Source organism: Python bivittatus, unplaced genomic scaffold (genome assembly GCF_059951505.1).
Source record: "Python bivittatus isolate LINGU-HERP-01145 unplaced genomic scaffold, Pbiv_v1 ctg000980_np1212, whole genome shotgun sequence".
Taxonomy (NCBI): Eukaryota; Metazoa; Chordata; class Lepidosauria; order Squamata; family Pythonidae; genus Python; species Python bivittatus.
Genome location: NW_028277125.1, coordinates 54124012 through 54139381, shown reverse-complemented (window position 1 = coordinate 54139381; position 15370 = coordinate 54124012). Strand labels below are relative to the sequence as shown.

The 15370-nt window shown below is 37.4% G+C and overlaps 1 protein-coding gene and 1 long non-coding RNA gene across 2 annotated transcripts in view; one reads left to right on the top strand and one right to left on the bottom strand.

Annotated features, from left to right (window-relative positions):
- Window positions 1-15370, bottom strand: part of ATRNL1 (attractin like 1) — a 578187-nt gene that overhangs the window by 105548 nt on the left and 457269 nt on the right. The gene's annotated exons all lie outside the window — the stretch shown is intronic.
- LOC148213592 (uncharacterized) overlaps window positions 1993-15370 on the top strand; it is a 52246-nt gene continuing 38868 nt past the window's right edge. Inside the window, exon 1 of the long non-coding RNA XR_015794290.1 lies at window positions 1993-4224. This is a non-coding gene — a long non-coding RNA (uncharacterized LOC148213592). The remainder of the gene's footprint in view (window positions 4225-15370) is intronic.

Below are 15370 nucleotides of genomic sequence, written 5' to 3'. Positions count from 1 at the left end.
CAGGGAAGGTATGAGCCTAATTTCAGGAGGGAGAATATTCCACAAGGAGGGAGCCATGGCAGAGAAGGCCTGCCTTCTGGGACCCACCAAATGCAAGTCCCTGGCCCATGGAATGCGTAGCATACCTTCCCTGATGGATCTAATGGGATAGGCTGATGTGATTGGGGAGAGGTGGTCCCTCAGATAACCTGGCCCCATGCCATGAAGGGCTTTAGAGGTCAAAAACACACCCTGAATTGGACCTGGAAGCAAACTGGCAGCCAATGCAGTTTGCGAAGCAGAGGTGTAATATGTGTTCTAGGAGCACACATAACTGCCCGTGCTGCAGCATTCTGCAGTTGAAGCTTCCAGATACTCTTCAAGGGCAGCTCCATGTAGAACACATTACAGTAGTCCAACCTGGAGGTGAGTAGGGCATGAGTGTCTGTGAGCAGAGCCTCCCGATCCAGAAAGGGGCGAATTGGCACATAATATGGAGTTGTGCGAAGGCCCTCCTAGCCACAACTGCCACTTGCTCTTCTAGGAGGACCCCAAATCCAGGGCGGTGCCACCCCATCCAGCACCAAAGATGATATAGTCCCAGAACTGGCAGCACCCCAACCCAAAGCCACTCAGTCTTGCCAGGGTTCAGTTGAAACCTGTTGTTCCCCATCCAGACCCTCATAGCCTCCAGATACCCAGATAAGGCGTGCACAGCATTATATCACTAGCTCTTTCTCCATTGGCTAGCAAGTAGCTGTGGTTGTGACCTGGGCACCCCAATCTATCAGTCCTAGAAAAATGTGCTATATAAGTCTATGGACTCTTCTATACTGGAGAGCCTTTCTTTTCACCAATCTTATCTCTAATTCCTTTTGTTAGATGATTCACTAGCCAGAGCTTTAGAACAGCCCCAGAGCTGAGTAATTTACGGTTTTGCACAATGTGCTTCCCTTGTCACTGACCCAGCATTGAATCCTCTTAGGAATGAGTCACATGAAAGTAAGTCTTTTTCTAACCCATTTCTGCTAAAATAGTTTATAATTGTTTAATCCTTTATAACATTTTTATTGACTCTCAAATCAGCTTGAAGAATATACACTGTTAAAAACGTAATTCAGATCAACAGGAAAGAGGATAAATGTTGTATCATTATTCACAGCAGGTTTGAAACCATAGTTTTACAAATTAACTAGTGTAAATCCATTTCCTCCTCTCTAGCTTTCTTCTTATTGTTATGAACTATGTGGTTTAGAAGTAGACTTAGTAATTAATAATCAGCGTTGTCAGTTGGAAGAGAAAAAGGTGGGGATAGAAGAATTTGTACTGCAGGTTCTCTGAAGCAACTTTTAACTTCATTGAAACACCACCACTCTCAAAAAAAATCACTGCATTTCTTAATATCTTATCAGCCTCATATCATATCAGTTTTTAATTTTCATCAGCAAAGATTCTTTTCCAAAATCTTCTTAAAATACAAAACAAATAGAAATGAAACTTTACATGATTTGTGTCAGTTTTCTGTTTACATATATTCATTTGATATAAAGAAAACCTAGCAAAGCTGAGGATAAATCATTTGTAATCTAGGTAAGTCTAGCAAAAACACGGAGAATTATTAGAAATCACTTATCTATCTCCTTGCATGCTGTGGATTATTATATTTGGTCTCAGAATAAGGACATTTGATCATTGTCAGCAAACAATTTTTTTGTTCTGTGGCAAGTCTATTAAAAACTTGAAACACTTCACAATAGCAATTTAAAGAGAAACCATCTGCTTCAAGAGAACCGGCTAATAATATAAATAGAAATTCAACATAGTGACACTCATAAATATGAGATGTGTTTAGCCTGCCAGAGCTTAAATGACAGTAGTGTACAAGTTGCTCATAATATACTAAATGAAAGCAAATAAGATTGCAATCCTATGATATTCATTTTTGGTAAAAAAAAAAAAAAAAAATCCCATTTGAAATGCTATTTTGAATAAACTAGTACAAGACTGCAAATAGATGTTTCCAAATATATAAAAATATAAAATAATTCATTTTAGTTTTTAAAAAACTGTTTAAACATTTCACAAAAGAGATTAGAAAACAAGAGCATAGGATACGATACAACCCGGAAAAAAGGTTTGCAAAAAATATTCTATTATTTTACAAAGGAGTCAGTGTTGCATTGATTGCTCAGTATTGTACTTGGTCAAAAACAGGAGAAAACAACAAGAGCTTATGAACACAGTTGATTATCATAAATGCTGGTTTTGAGACTAGTGTGAAGAATTTGGCATCTTAAATCCATCCATCCGCCTGCAGATTCTGCTTCAAACCCAGCTCTCCCCATTTTGCAGATATGTTTTAATAGAGGCATGACAATGATTCTTAAAGAAATAAAACACCTTTCTGAGCTAAATTTTACAACACAACTGGATTTCATTATGAAGTGAGATTGCCAAAAATGGCAGAACCATGTTTAGTACTTGCAGCTAACATGAGAATGAATTTAACATAGCAGTATTGTGCTTTATGCCTGTCATAGCACTTCTATATTATTGGTTGTAATAGCAGTGTAGGAAACTAAACATTGAGTTATAAAACTTAATATGGCCATTCTTAAAGGCATTTCCAAAGACAATTTCCAATGTGAAAAAAGCAAAGTACAATTTCTTAAAATGGGGTCATGTGACCTAAACAAAGGATTGTTTCATGATCATGCACTTATTTATCGGCTCATTAAAGCAAGAATATTAATTTTGAGTCTAACAATTGATTTATGGATGTCAGATGTGAAGAAAATTAATATATATTGCAATTCAATGCCCTCTGATTTCAAATTACTATTTACAACCTACACACCTAAATGTATATTATTCCTACCTCTGTATTACACTTCATAAATTTGATGGATTGAGTCTTAACAAGCATATGCCAGGGAAAAAAAAATCATTAGACATTTGGTTTTTTTCACAACAAATTAAACTTGGCTATTTTCTTAAAATATAAGATAATGTTTTGATATCACATTTTACATTATAGTGCAAATTATAGGAAAAAAGGAAGGTTTGTCATTTTACATGCTAGCTCCATCTTTATAATAATCTGTAATTCTGTTCATAAAATCTTTGCCTTCTGTAATAAGGAAGTTCCTTACTCATGGAAGTGAAGGATCTACAAGATATACATCACAATCTAGTTGTTATGTTGATTCAGAAGTAAATCCTACTGAATTTATTAGAATTTTCTCCCAGACAGTTAATCACTGGAGGCTGAATTACTTCCTTAGCAAATAGATAATCACACACTATACGTTACAAGTTATGTGTCATTTGTCCTTCTCCAACAAGATACTATGGAGATACTGAACTAATTTACACTTACCAAGTATGTTTAGAAAGCCCAAATTATACTGCCATAGATAAATTAGTATAATGCTCTTAGATTTAAAATTAGTTTTAACCACCCATCAGCCCAAGCAAAGACCAAGAGATTGTCTGTGATGCCAGAGCAGTTACAACAATGTCATCTTGAAGGGCCCACTGGAGCAGATGAGCAGATGAGAACTGCATAGAACTGCATAGAACTGTAGCCCTGGTAATGCAGTGAGAAGATCTCCCTATTGATCAAGCTATGTTGATTAATTGTGAGTAAGCTGGTATATCCCCATGCCATTTCTACAGATGTGAAAATACTCTTTCAAGTCAACAATAACTGCTTCAGAAACAGTAACATATTACTGCCTTATGCTTGAAGTGGTGTATGTAGTTTCACTGGAAGATATTTAAGCCTCATCTGCCTTTGAGTTCCTGGGATTTTCTTGATTAGGTAAAGAAACCCAGATGCAGAATTGCCAGCTTGCAAGCATTGGGAATTTGGAAGGCTATGGAGTCTTGCCACCTTGGCAAGAGCACAACACTGCTAGCAATGCATTCTTTTATTTTTGTGATAAGAATGAAATGATGTGTGTTCAGACACAGACCTGAAGAGGCAGGAAAAGACAATTAGTAGCTGGCTGAAAAGCAAGTTTTGATTGATTGTACTCAGTTATTGACCAGAAAGGGTAAAACTGATTGGCTAGTGGTTCTTTGTGACCTTTAGTCCCACAAAGATATAAAATTGTCTTGACTCATGGTATTGTGATGTTTGAATAGACATGAAATTAGTCAAAACAGTCTTGGGTAAATGTTAAACTAGATTCAGATGGTTCGATAGATGCAAAGCCTGGAAATATGGAACAAACCCAGTAGGTAAGATGGGGAAAGATTTCAATCACACTCATTGTACAAGATTGTAAATTTAATAGAGATTTGTATGGTCAATTAAAAAAAACAGAGACGTATAAAATAATTTACACTAATAATAAACTAGTGTACTGCAGCAGGAATGTTTTGGATCGATTGAAGTGCTTTCCAAAAGCAACAGACTATTGAGTTATTCATACTGCAAAATTATTTAAGTAGGTTTGGAGTGAGCTGCATTTGTTCAATCCTCTTACCCTGAAAATCGTTTAGGTAAATTTAAATGGTGCATGAATTCGTTTGAAGGACAGATTCCAAAAATTTTAGTTTGAAGCATGCTGTATAAATGAACTAAATAAGCTAATCTTCAGACTGCATAAAGACTGTTGTGTAATGGCTATTCTTCACCATTAAGTGATGAAACTGACCATGGAAGTCAAATAACATTTCTCCGTAAATTTATCAGTTTCTAACTGACATTACTACTGTACGTTTATTTGCTAGTTAGAAGATAAGGACAGTATTGCTGTTAAGTTCATTACTGCTTACTTGTTTTGGCAGTGATACATTTTCACTGCAATATAGGCTATTTTTGTAGCTTTCACCGTTGCATTCCCAGGCAGACCAGTTTCATACAAATCAGTTTTAAACTCAATTATTCAGCAATGGCCGGTACTTCCTTTCCTGGAAAGGAGGAACATTTATCTCCTGTTCCCTTTTATATACCCTTTTCATCGATTCTTGGGAGCCAGAAATGATCATAACTAAGCAATGCTAACTGGCAGCACTTTGAAGCATTGAAGTGCTCCAAAATCTCTGATTTTATCAAAAAAAATGACAAAAAAGTGAGGATTAGGATCCCTATGATAAAAGGTGAAATGGAAAATTTAGTTTATTAGAGATCTGGTAACAGTGCACATACCCATGTGTTTCTTGCCTATCAAAACAATATAAGTAGTCCTCATTTAATGCCCCTAATTGGGACTGGTAACTCTGTCACTAAGCAAAACATCACATGACCACCCTGCTTGTGATGGCAGTTCTGGCAATCCCAGTTGTGGTTAAGTGAATCACCCTTGGTTGTTAAGCGAGACATCACATGACCGTGACTTGTGACCTCCTGCTGGTTTCCCCATTAACTTTGCTTGTCAGAACCTGGCTGGGAGGGTCGCAAATGGTATCATGTGACCATAGGACTCTGTGACCATCATAAATGCTTGATGGATGCCAAGCTCCCAAATTGTGATCATGCAGGCTTCCATCTTATCACTAAATGACAACTCCAGCAATCTGGTGTTGAATAGTTAGGGCTACAGATAGATTCACACCTCTACCCTACCTTTATTTGAAATCTGGCCTAATAAACTGAACATCTGAAAACAATCTTTGCTTCTTTTAAGCCCATCTCTGCATTTAAAAGCACTATCATACTCCCACTGAAATCAGAAGGAATGACCTCTTTAGCTCCTATCACTACCTTTTGTCATTCACTCTCATTGTCATCCACTGGTATGGCTATCAAAAAGTAGAAAAAAATACAGAGAAGGAAGAAAAGTGAAGATTTGAGAGATGTATGGCACCTGAAATGTTAATACCACAGATGCCAGATACTCTAGGAGATACAACCTCTATCTAACCTCCATATCTTCAGGTGGCTAGCTGTATCTGAATAAAGTGTTGCTCAGCATGTGGCCTGAATTAAGCAAGGTTCTGAACACATGGACAGCTATACCTGTATTCAAGTAAATATACAGAAGTACAGGTTCCATTCAGACCTGCCTATATGTTTGGAGGTTGGAGAAAAGCAGAGGAGGATTTCAGCAGGTGGAATGGAACTATAGCAAGATACGCAAACAGAAATGAATGCTTTTTATTAATGGTATTTGATACATCACTGTGCGCACTACTGGAGAAGACAGAACAGATGGCTTCAGCATCAGGAGATGGTATCTTCTATCCATACAAGGAAATCATTTGTGAAAAAAATGACTGAAGTATATTGATTCTGAAAGTTTTGTATAAAAAAGGGGTAATATTAGAAAAAAGAGTTGACATGAAAGAAATGTACTTAAAGTAGCCCACAGTATAGAAAATAAATTTAAAAAATTACAAAAAGAATATAAGTGAGGAAAATTATTATTATGGTTGGCCGCACAGTGAGCCAGTCAATTTGGCATTTTTATCCACCTATCGAGTCCTTCCCAAGGACCTGGGATAGGCAGATCTGTTTGTTTGTTGGTGTTAAAGGTATCGTCACAGGATATAAGCTCTTCCAAGTAAAGCTGCCTTTTGTAATTGATCAATGGTGATTTTGTCAATGCCGATGGTGTTCAAGTGGTGCTCCAGATGTTTTGGATTTGTACCCAAGGTGCCTATTGCCACTGGTACTATCTTTGCTTTTATTTGCCACAGTTGTTCTATTTCTATTTGCAGGTCTTTATATTCTGTAATTTTCTCCAGTTCTTTCTCTTCTATTCTGCTGTCTCTAGGTATTGCAATGTCCACTATCCAGACTTTTTTGCCTTTCTTATCAACAATGGTTAAGTCTGGGGTGCTTGTCTGTTTGAATTCTAAAGTCCCAGAGCACTTTAGCTTCTTCATTTTCTATGACTTTGTCTGTTTTGTGGTCCCACCAGTTCTTGCTTGCAGGCAAGTGGTATTTCTTGCAGATATTCCAGTGCATCATTGTTGCTACTTTGTCATGCCGTTGTTTGTAGTCAGTCTGTGTGATCTTGCAGCAGCTAACTAGGTGATCCACTGTTTCTTCAACTTCTTTGCAAAGACAGCATTTGTTGTCTGTTGCTGTCTTCTCAATTCTGGCTTTAGATGCATTTGTTCTTAAGGCTTTGTCTTGTGCAGCCAGAATTAGCCTCTCTATCTCTTTCTTCAATTTTCCTGCTCTTAGCCATTGCCAGGTCTTGTTGTTATCTGCTTTGCAAAATAGTTGTGTGTGTGTGTGTGTGTGTGTGTGTGTACTGGCCATGTAATACTTTGTCTTGCCATGTTTTTTTTCTATTCTTCATTTGGTCTTTCTTATAGGCCAGTTTGGTCAATTTGGTATTCAGTAAGCCTTCATGGTATACTAGTTTCGGTGCATCTTCTTCAATGTCCTTCAGATATTCTTCCAATGCCTTTTTCTTCTTCAACTGTCTGGTGTACTTGTAACATTCCATGCCCACCTATGCTCCTTGCTAAGCAGAGTCTGTCAACATTGCTATGTGGATGAAGGGCATGATTCATTGTCTTATTTTTCTGATCTTCTTATCCAGGGCTTCTAGTTCTGCTTCAGTCCAGTCCACTATTCCAGCTGTGTATCTAATGACTGGAATTACCCAGGTGTTAATTGCCTTGATGGTACTTCCCCCACTGAGTTTGGACTTTAAGATCTTCACTCTCATGATGTATTCACTACTAACCTTCTTCTTGACTTCAATGTGCTTGATGTTGTCAGCTTGAAGGATGCCAGGTATTTGTAGTGAGCTTCATCCAGACTCTTGATGTTATTTCCATTGGGCATCTTGGTTCCTTCAATTTTCACTATTTTCCCCCTGTTGATGGTAAGGGTGACACATTTGTGCAGTCCAAACTCCACTGCAATATCTTGGCTGTATATTTGGACAGAATTGAGCAGCAATTCCATTTCAGATGGTGTTTTCCATGCAGCTTCAGATAGTCCATGTAAAGGAGTTGGAATAACCTGGCAGATGTTTTTGATGTTTGATAGCCATGGCCTGACTTGTTCAGTATTGTTGACAGAGGAATCAATGCAATGACAAACAGTGGTGATGATAGTGAGTCTCCTTGAAAGATTCCAGTCTAGATGTTAACCTCTCCCAGTCTATCACCACCACCACCACCACCACCATCGTTGTTGTTGTTGTTAGTCACACAGTCAGCCAGATATTTAGACTGGATTTGGCATTTTTATCCACCTATCGAGTCTTTCCCAAGGACCTGGGATAGGCAGATGTTGTTTGATGGTTTTAAAGGTATCATCACAGAATGTAAGCTGTTCCAAGTAAAACATTATCATTATCATTATCATTATTGTTATGGAATTTACATATAGTAATTATGTACATAATGGAAAATTGCCAAACTCTTGTTAAGAAAAGTTGTAAACAACAACAAAAAAAAATTTGTAAAACATCAGATGGCCCAGATTACTGACCTGTTAACATGGCTAAAAAACACAACAGGTTTAATTCTGAACCAATCAGAGTTTGTTCATGTATGTATGGAATGTTAAAAAATCAGACTTTGGAAGTTTTCAGACAGTGCTTTCTTGTGTCCTTCTAAATCTTAGGTTCATTGTAAAGGACACTGAAATAAATGAAGTAATTTTCAACAATAGCAAACCTACAATTAAAGAGTTTTTGTTTGTAAATAGCTATACATCATTACAACATTCCTGACACATTCAAGCACATTTTTGATTAAAGCCCAATTTGTTAAAAGACTTAATCCTTAATATGGGACTCATTTATACAAAATACAGTAGGTTAAAAAAAAACATCCATGATAGTCATATCAATCTATTAGAAATATATAGGTACTTGAATAATATTGGTATTAGATAAGCATATATAGAATTGTAATTGTTTATTGTTATAATGATATATTAACACTTTTTTCTCTTGTTTTTTCATTTTGTTGAAATGAAATTAATTTTGCTTAATTAATAACTATAGGATGTGAGGCAGTTCCAGTGCTGCTTTTTCTATTAACTTTTATATTTTTTTCTTCTTTTTGTAATCAACAATTTAAAAAAATAATTAAAAAAATAGACTTAATCCTGCCAAAGCACACTGTTGCAAGTTTCATCTACTAGCTGACTTTAACATTTATTTGTTTCTAGTGGGGCATTTTTCTGCAGGGACAGGGGGATGGAGCTGGCAAGAAGAACCTTAATAAAAAGAATAGTTTACTCAAAGCAAACCTGAATGCCTAGTGAACAAACAGCAGGGAATGGCTTTCTTTCTCCTTTTCATGAAACTGAATGGAATGTAAAATCTATTTGTTTTGTTTTTAAAACATGTTACTTTTTAAACAGCTTTTCCTATCTCTTAGTTTACCTAAATTGGGGGCTGTGTTTGTTCCATTTCAGAAATGTTTTTGTTATTTGATGTGTTTACAACCTGTATGAGACTTGCCTAAAGATGACAGCTTGTACTCCCATTTTCTTAATAAAACATTTGCCATCTCTACATCATCCAGAATTTTAGCATTTTTTCCCTCCAAATTGTACAGACTCATTTGATAAATTTCTCAGTACCTTTTGTTGAAGCTGACTCTAAGAATCAGTGTAATGATAACCTGTTACCTTTGAATAAAATGTTCGATATAAAAAAGGAAAAAAGAAAGAAATGGTAAGAAAAGTAGAATTATGTACATTTCCCCAGCATGCTAGCCACTTAATATTTTTTCCCCTGTGGTACAAATATAATTAGCTAGTAAGATTTATAGTTATCAAAAACATCTGAAAGACTTATGTATTAGTTGCACAAAAGTTTCTAACCTTTTATATATGATTACTAAGATAATTATTAAATCATTGCTTGATTAACTACAGATCAAAATTCCTGACATAGTCCTGCAGAACTACTACTACTACTACTACTACTAATTTAATATGATATCAGCACAGTTTCTGAGACAGTACCTATCAGCTGTTTCTATTGCACATTTTATGTAGACTGTATATGCATTTTTCAAAAGTAACATCCTTTTTAATGCATAAATGTTTACAGAATGACTACTGAAGTTGAAACTTCATTTCAAGAAGCACTGGGTTTTGTTTAACTCTATTTTTTCTGTCTTTCTTTTTTTAGTATCCAGAATTACTGAACCAGACTTTGCTTAATTAATAACTATAGGATGTGAGGCAGTTCCAGTGCTGCTTTTTCTATTAACTTGCAATTTCCTTTAGGAAATGAGTAAACTGGGAGGAATGGCTGCTGCAAATAAATAGTATAACTGTAAATTGCCAAAATTCATTTGAATGAAATAAGAAACATGCCTAAATAAATTCTATACTTGGATTTATTGAAAATGAATCTAAACATTTCAGATGTACTTTAAATATATTGTACTAAGAGTTAATAGAGAAATAAGAGAATTTAGAACATACCTGTTCTGGTTCTTGACACTCCAGTACAAAACTGTTCAAAATGGGGGAGTATCTCTTTCAGATTGCTGTGGCACAGCCCTTCCATTTTTTTTATAACTGCTTTGTGGCAAGTCTTTCTGGGATGAATGAGCAATAAAACTCTATTGTAGCTCCAGCCAACCTGGTATAAATAAAGGGGCACCGATACTTTTCAGAGTCACTATGCTGTCAACTTAAGCAATTCTATTTATGGGTCTGATCCAAATTACATTTTAATTTCTTTTGGTAAAAGGATATTTTTTTCCCTCTCATCAATATTTAATCCTTTACAATGGTATTGTACAAGGTCTGCACATATCTTTGAAGGGATGCCTATTTCACTGGACAAATGAAGCTCCCCTTTAAAGCAGCATTGCAAAGTGAAGGGTGTCCTGCTATTATGTAGCGGGATGGCTTGGAAGCAGCATTTGCTGCAAATGACCTTGGGTGAGTATAAACTACTGTTAGTGGGGTAAATCAGCTGATTGAGACAGTTCGGTCCTGCCCTGACAGTTTGTTGAGATAGAACAATGTGGCGTTGTGAGGTGGTTTCCTTGAGAGACCTGGGGAAGATGGCTCCACATGGCCAGCAGCTGCCTCGCGAAGGGCCAGGCTGGACATGTCTCATCAGCAGCGGGAGCAAGAAGATGGGGAAGGTTAGCTGTGGTGGCAGAATGCAGGGCAGCGTAGGCCTCGGGGTGCAGGGCAGCAAGGGTGGCTGCAGCTGGGGCTTCCAGGAGTAGGGCTGGGCTGGGCTGGGCTGGGCTGGGCGGTTGGGGCTTCATGCCATGGCACTGGGCTGGGCTAGCAGGGGCTTCCAGCAGTAGCTGGGGCTTCCCAGAGTGGCTACAGCTTTGCACTATACTGTGGCTCAGGGGCTTCTTGTACCCCCCAGAGCCATAGGGCGCCAAGAAGCCCCAGATCTGCAACACAGCAAGCAGCCTCAGAATCATGCAGTTTTGGAGGTGCTTGCCACCTCACAAGGCAGGGTGCAGGGTGGCCAAAGGGCAGGGGGGAATAGGCAGTTGGGAGGAGTTGAAGGAAAGGCAGTCCCTTACCTAGGAAGAACCAAGGCTCGGGGCTGGGAGGGACCAAGCTGGGAATGGCTTGGATCAGGTTGGGTCCTTGGCTAATAACTGGTGGTATTTGATTAATGACAGCAACCAGAAGTGCCAGGATTGCCATGGCTAAGCAATGTAGTCACATGACATTGAGCTGTATGACTGCGTAGCTTAGCGACTGAAATTCTGGTACCTACTGCTGTCGTAACTCGAGAACTACCTGTATAGCTAATTATGCAGCCTGTTCATCATCCGTCATACTGACTTGGATACTCTTTTCCATCGTGTATGACTATGTTCCACTGGCCTTTCAGTGGAGGCCAAAACTGAAACTGAGAACCATCTCTCCTTTGATGATGGCTATTTAGTACTGATGATACCCTACATAGTCCAGAAGCTATAGACAACATTATTGGTACATTTTAATTGTACCATTTTTCCAAGAGCTCAAGGTGACCTTACATAGGAATCTCCCTTCTTTTATTCCCACAGCAGTCCTGTGAGGAAGGTGGGGCTGAATTAGTGACTGGTTCAAAGTCAACACAGTGAGTTTCAGTAGCTAAGAATGGACCTATTGACTCTCTCCCCAGTCCTAGTATGACATCCTGACCAGTATACCACACACATCACAAGTGTTTTTCCTTTTACATGATCTGAGTTTTGGATCAGCTATGAAAAGCCTTGTTTCTTTACAGGTTATCCAATTTGGAGGGGAAATAATAACTGCCACAAAGAGAGCTGAATTCCTTCTATGTCAGGAAGTGAATATGTTGCAAGTTTCTGCACACAAATTTTCTTCCACTGTGGCAGTGAAGGATTATGTCATTTTTCAGTAGCAAGGCTACACAATAGCCAGACCTCCGTTGTTCAGTTTGCCTGCTTCCAGCTGCATAACAGATGTCTAATGTCTCTGTTTCTGAAGCAGAGATGAAATAGATCTTTAATCCCTAGGTGATGTGGTGTTGTTCTCATGGAAGAGACCTCTCTTGTAGCCCTTTCTGCTGATTCCCCTACTGACAAGGGTCTTTACAAAGTTCTACATGGATTCAATCAGTTCCATCCATGTGGTGGCCTATGCAGCCATGGTTTGCTTTGTTGTTGCATCGAGTTCCTGACATGTCCCAATCTGCTATCCATTCATAAGAGATAGTTCTAACACTAGGATCCCACCTTCCTCCACCTACCTGCTTGGAGGATTTGATTCTGGCAGGACCAGAGTCGATTAGGTCTTCCTAGTTTCTCAGAAGGGTTGTTCAAGATCCTTCTACATGGTTAAGCAGACAGCCTTTGTAGACTATGCAAAAGGGGAATATTTTAATCCTCTTCTCCCAAGATTTTTATTATATCTATTTTACTTATGTTGAAGTAACATGGTGTGTTTGTCTCTTTGCATTTCTTCCTTCTACATCTAACAAATGATGTTCCCTGTTTTATAACTCATTCATAAAGCATTTTATGAAGAGCTTGATTCACATTTACCCATCAGTTTTTCCCTAGTTCCTTTTGTGCTAATGTCAGAACCTTTTATACTAATGGCTTCTGCTTTCATTCATTTGTTTTTGTAGAAAACTACATTCTTAGTAGCAGTTAATACAGATCATTGGACAGAAGAGCTACATACCTTATTTTTGGACCCACCGTTTCTTATTCTTCGCAGAGACAAAGCATTTCTTTTCTCAGATAACTCTTCTAAAGTCTGTCTCGACATTCCATTTAGGATAAAACATTATACTCACTACAATTTTCCCAGCCTCTCCATTTCCTTTCTACTTGTACTGAACAACATAATTTCAAAGGGACCAATATCTGTTTTGGCTTTCTTCAGCATTTTTCCAAATGAACAGCTGCAGTCATCAAATGTTGTTATGAACATGCTAAGCAATCATGCGGTCTCTAGATCTGTGGTTGTTCTACATGAGTTACAACCACTTCTTCAACTTTTCTAGATGGAATCCCCCTGCCAGAACTATGCAAGACAACTACTGGAGCTCAGGTTTACAATTCACCCAGGATTATTGTCCTAAACTGAAAAACGAACTTTTGGAACACATGAGTTTTGTTATGAGTACACAACACTCAAAGCAATTAGGTTCACACTTGAACCAGTTTGTATATTCCTAGCACTAAAGGGCTCCACTGTTGAACCAACCTTGTCAGCCCATCAACACTGATGAAATTCAGAATCCAAATGGCCAAATTTTAGTGATAGGATTTTGGGATTCTAAGGGATTTGAGAAACGTTTAAGGGTAGGAATAGACATTGCTTTCCCACCAAAGCTTGCTCTGCCTCCCCAAAAAATGCTGGAAATTTTTTATTACATTCTTTCCAGAGCATGTCACCACTTCTCCAAGCAACCTCTTGAAACCTTCCAGAAGTTCTGAGTTATGGCTCTTGATCCCTCAGAAGTTGTCCACTAATTCTAAATGTCTTCACCCTGAAAATTCTTTTACATTACAGCAGTTTGCAGATGTGTTGTACAAATGAAAATAGATATATGCTGCATCAGGAAATTATGTGCTGTCTGATGAAATTCTTTTATATCCATAGAATAGTATATTGCTGCTGCATTTAAGGGAAACACTCTAACTTGAATGATCAGGAAACAGGATTTCCTATAAATTGGTACACAGCAGCCTGTAATAACTTCCATTGGTATGAAAGTGAAAGAAATAAGTAATGCCTGCTATCATATTAAAAAGCTTGCATATTAGAATTTGAAGTTTACAATCAGGTTGATAAAACTAAGACTCCCCTATAGATAAACATCTCCATTAAGCTTGTCTGTTACATCAAGTGTTCATGATTCAATGGGCGCTGCTTTGTTTTCTAAATAATTACAAACATATAATTTATGCTAGTAATTTATTCAAGTGTTTATGGGTCTTAATGTCATCGTTTCCTCATTTATCTGAGCAGCTATGTAGAATATATTTGTATTTTGTTTAATTTTAGCTATATGTAAGCAGCTAATCATTTGCTTACCTGAAATTATTTCATATTTTTGATTAACATGAGCTAGTGAGCTCATTTGAGTGTGTCCTGTTATTAAAGTTGCTTTATTAAAGTTACCTTTTGATTTCCCGAGTTATTTAAAGGGTTCTGTTATTTTCATAATCGCCTGAGTTGTGTAAAGTGTAAAATCTGTGATGACACTTTTTTACTCCTTTGGTTTCTTGTAATTTATTACAGCTGTCAATACAAATGCTTTGCATTTGGGCAGTAGTAATGTGTGAAAGAAACACACAGTGCTTTATTATCTAATTGTATTTCTAAATAGGATAAAAGGGATATTGAAACTGAGACAAAGTGATTCACTATATGATAGAGTGATATAGTGAATATATGATATAGAGGATTCTATATGTTTTTCCTATTCTTTCTTAAAATAATTTCTTCTGTCCATGCATACAAAGCATGCTTGTTTCATGATTCCATCATCAGATTTATATTTTTTGTTATATTCATCTGTTTTTCTGTTTCTCAAGCCAAATAAAGTATCCATTTCCATAGGCGTCTGTTCCTAACCACACATGACATCAAAATGACAAAATGTACATCATGAATACCCTCCCATGAATGCCTATGTTCATTTCACTCTACAACTACATTCCAGAATTATTCCCTTATTGAAATAAAGTATGTACTAAGGCACCTTTAAAACATAAATCAGGTTTAAAAAAATGGACCAGCCATTGCAGTGACATCATCATACAATTGGCCAGGAAACTGCTTACTTTTGAGGATGAAAAATAATTAAAAATAAAAGTGTGTTCCCTGGCTGCAAAAAGGTTTTGTGTGTGTGTGTACATACACACACACACTTGTATTCACCTTTTAAACAGGAGTTCAAGGCACCATACATAGTGCTGCCTCTTCCTATTTTTCTCTATAATGAACAGGGCTAATGGATACTTTAAAAAAAAAGGAAGCAAAAATTTGCATTTT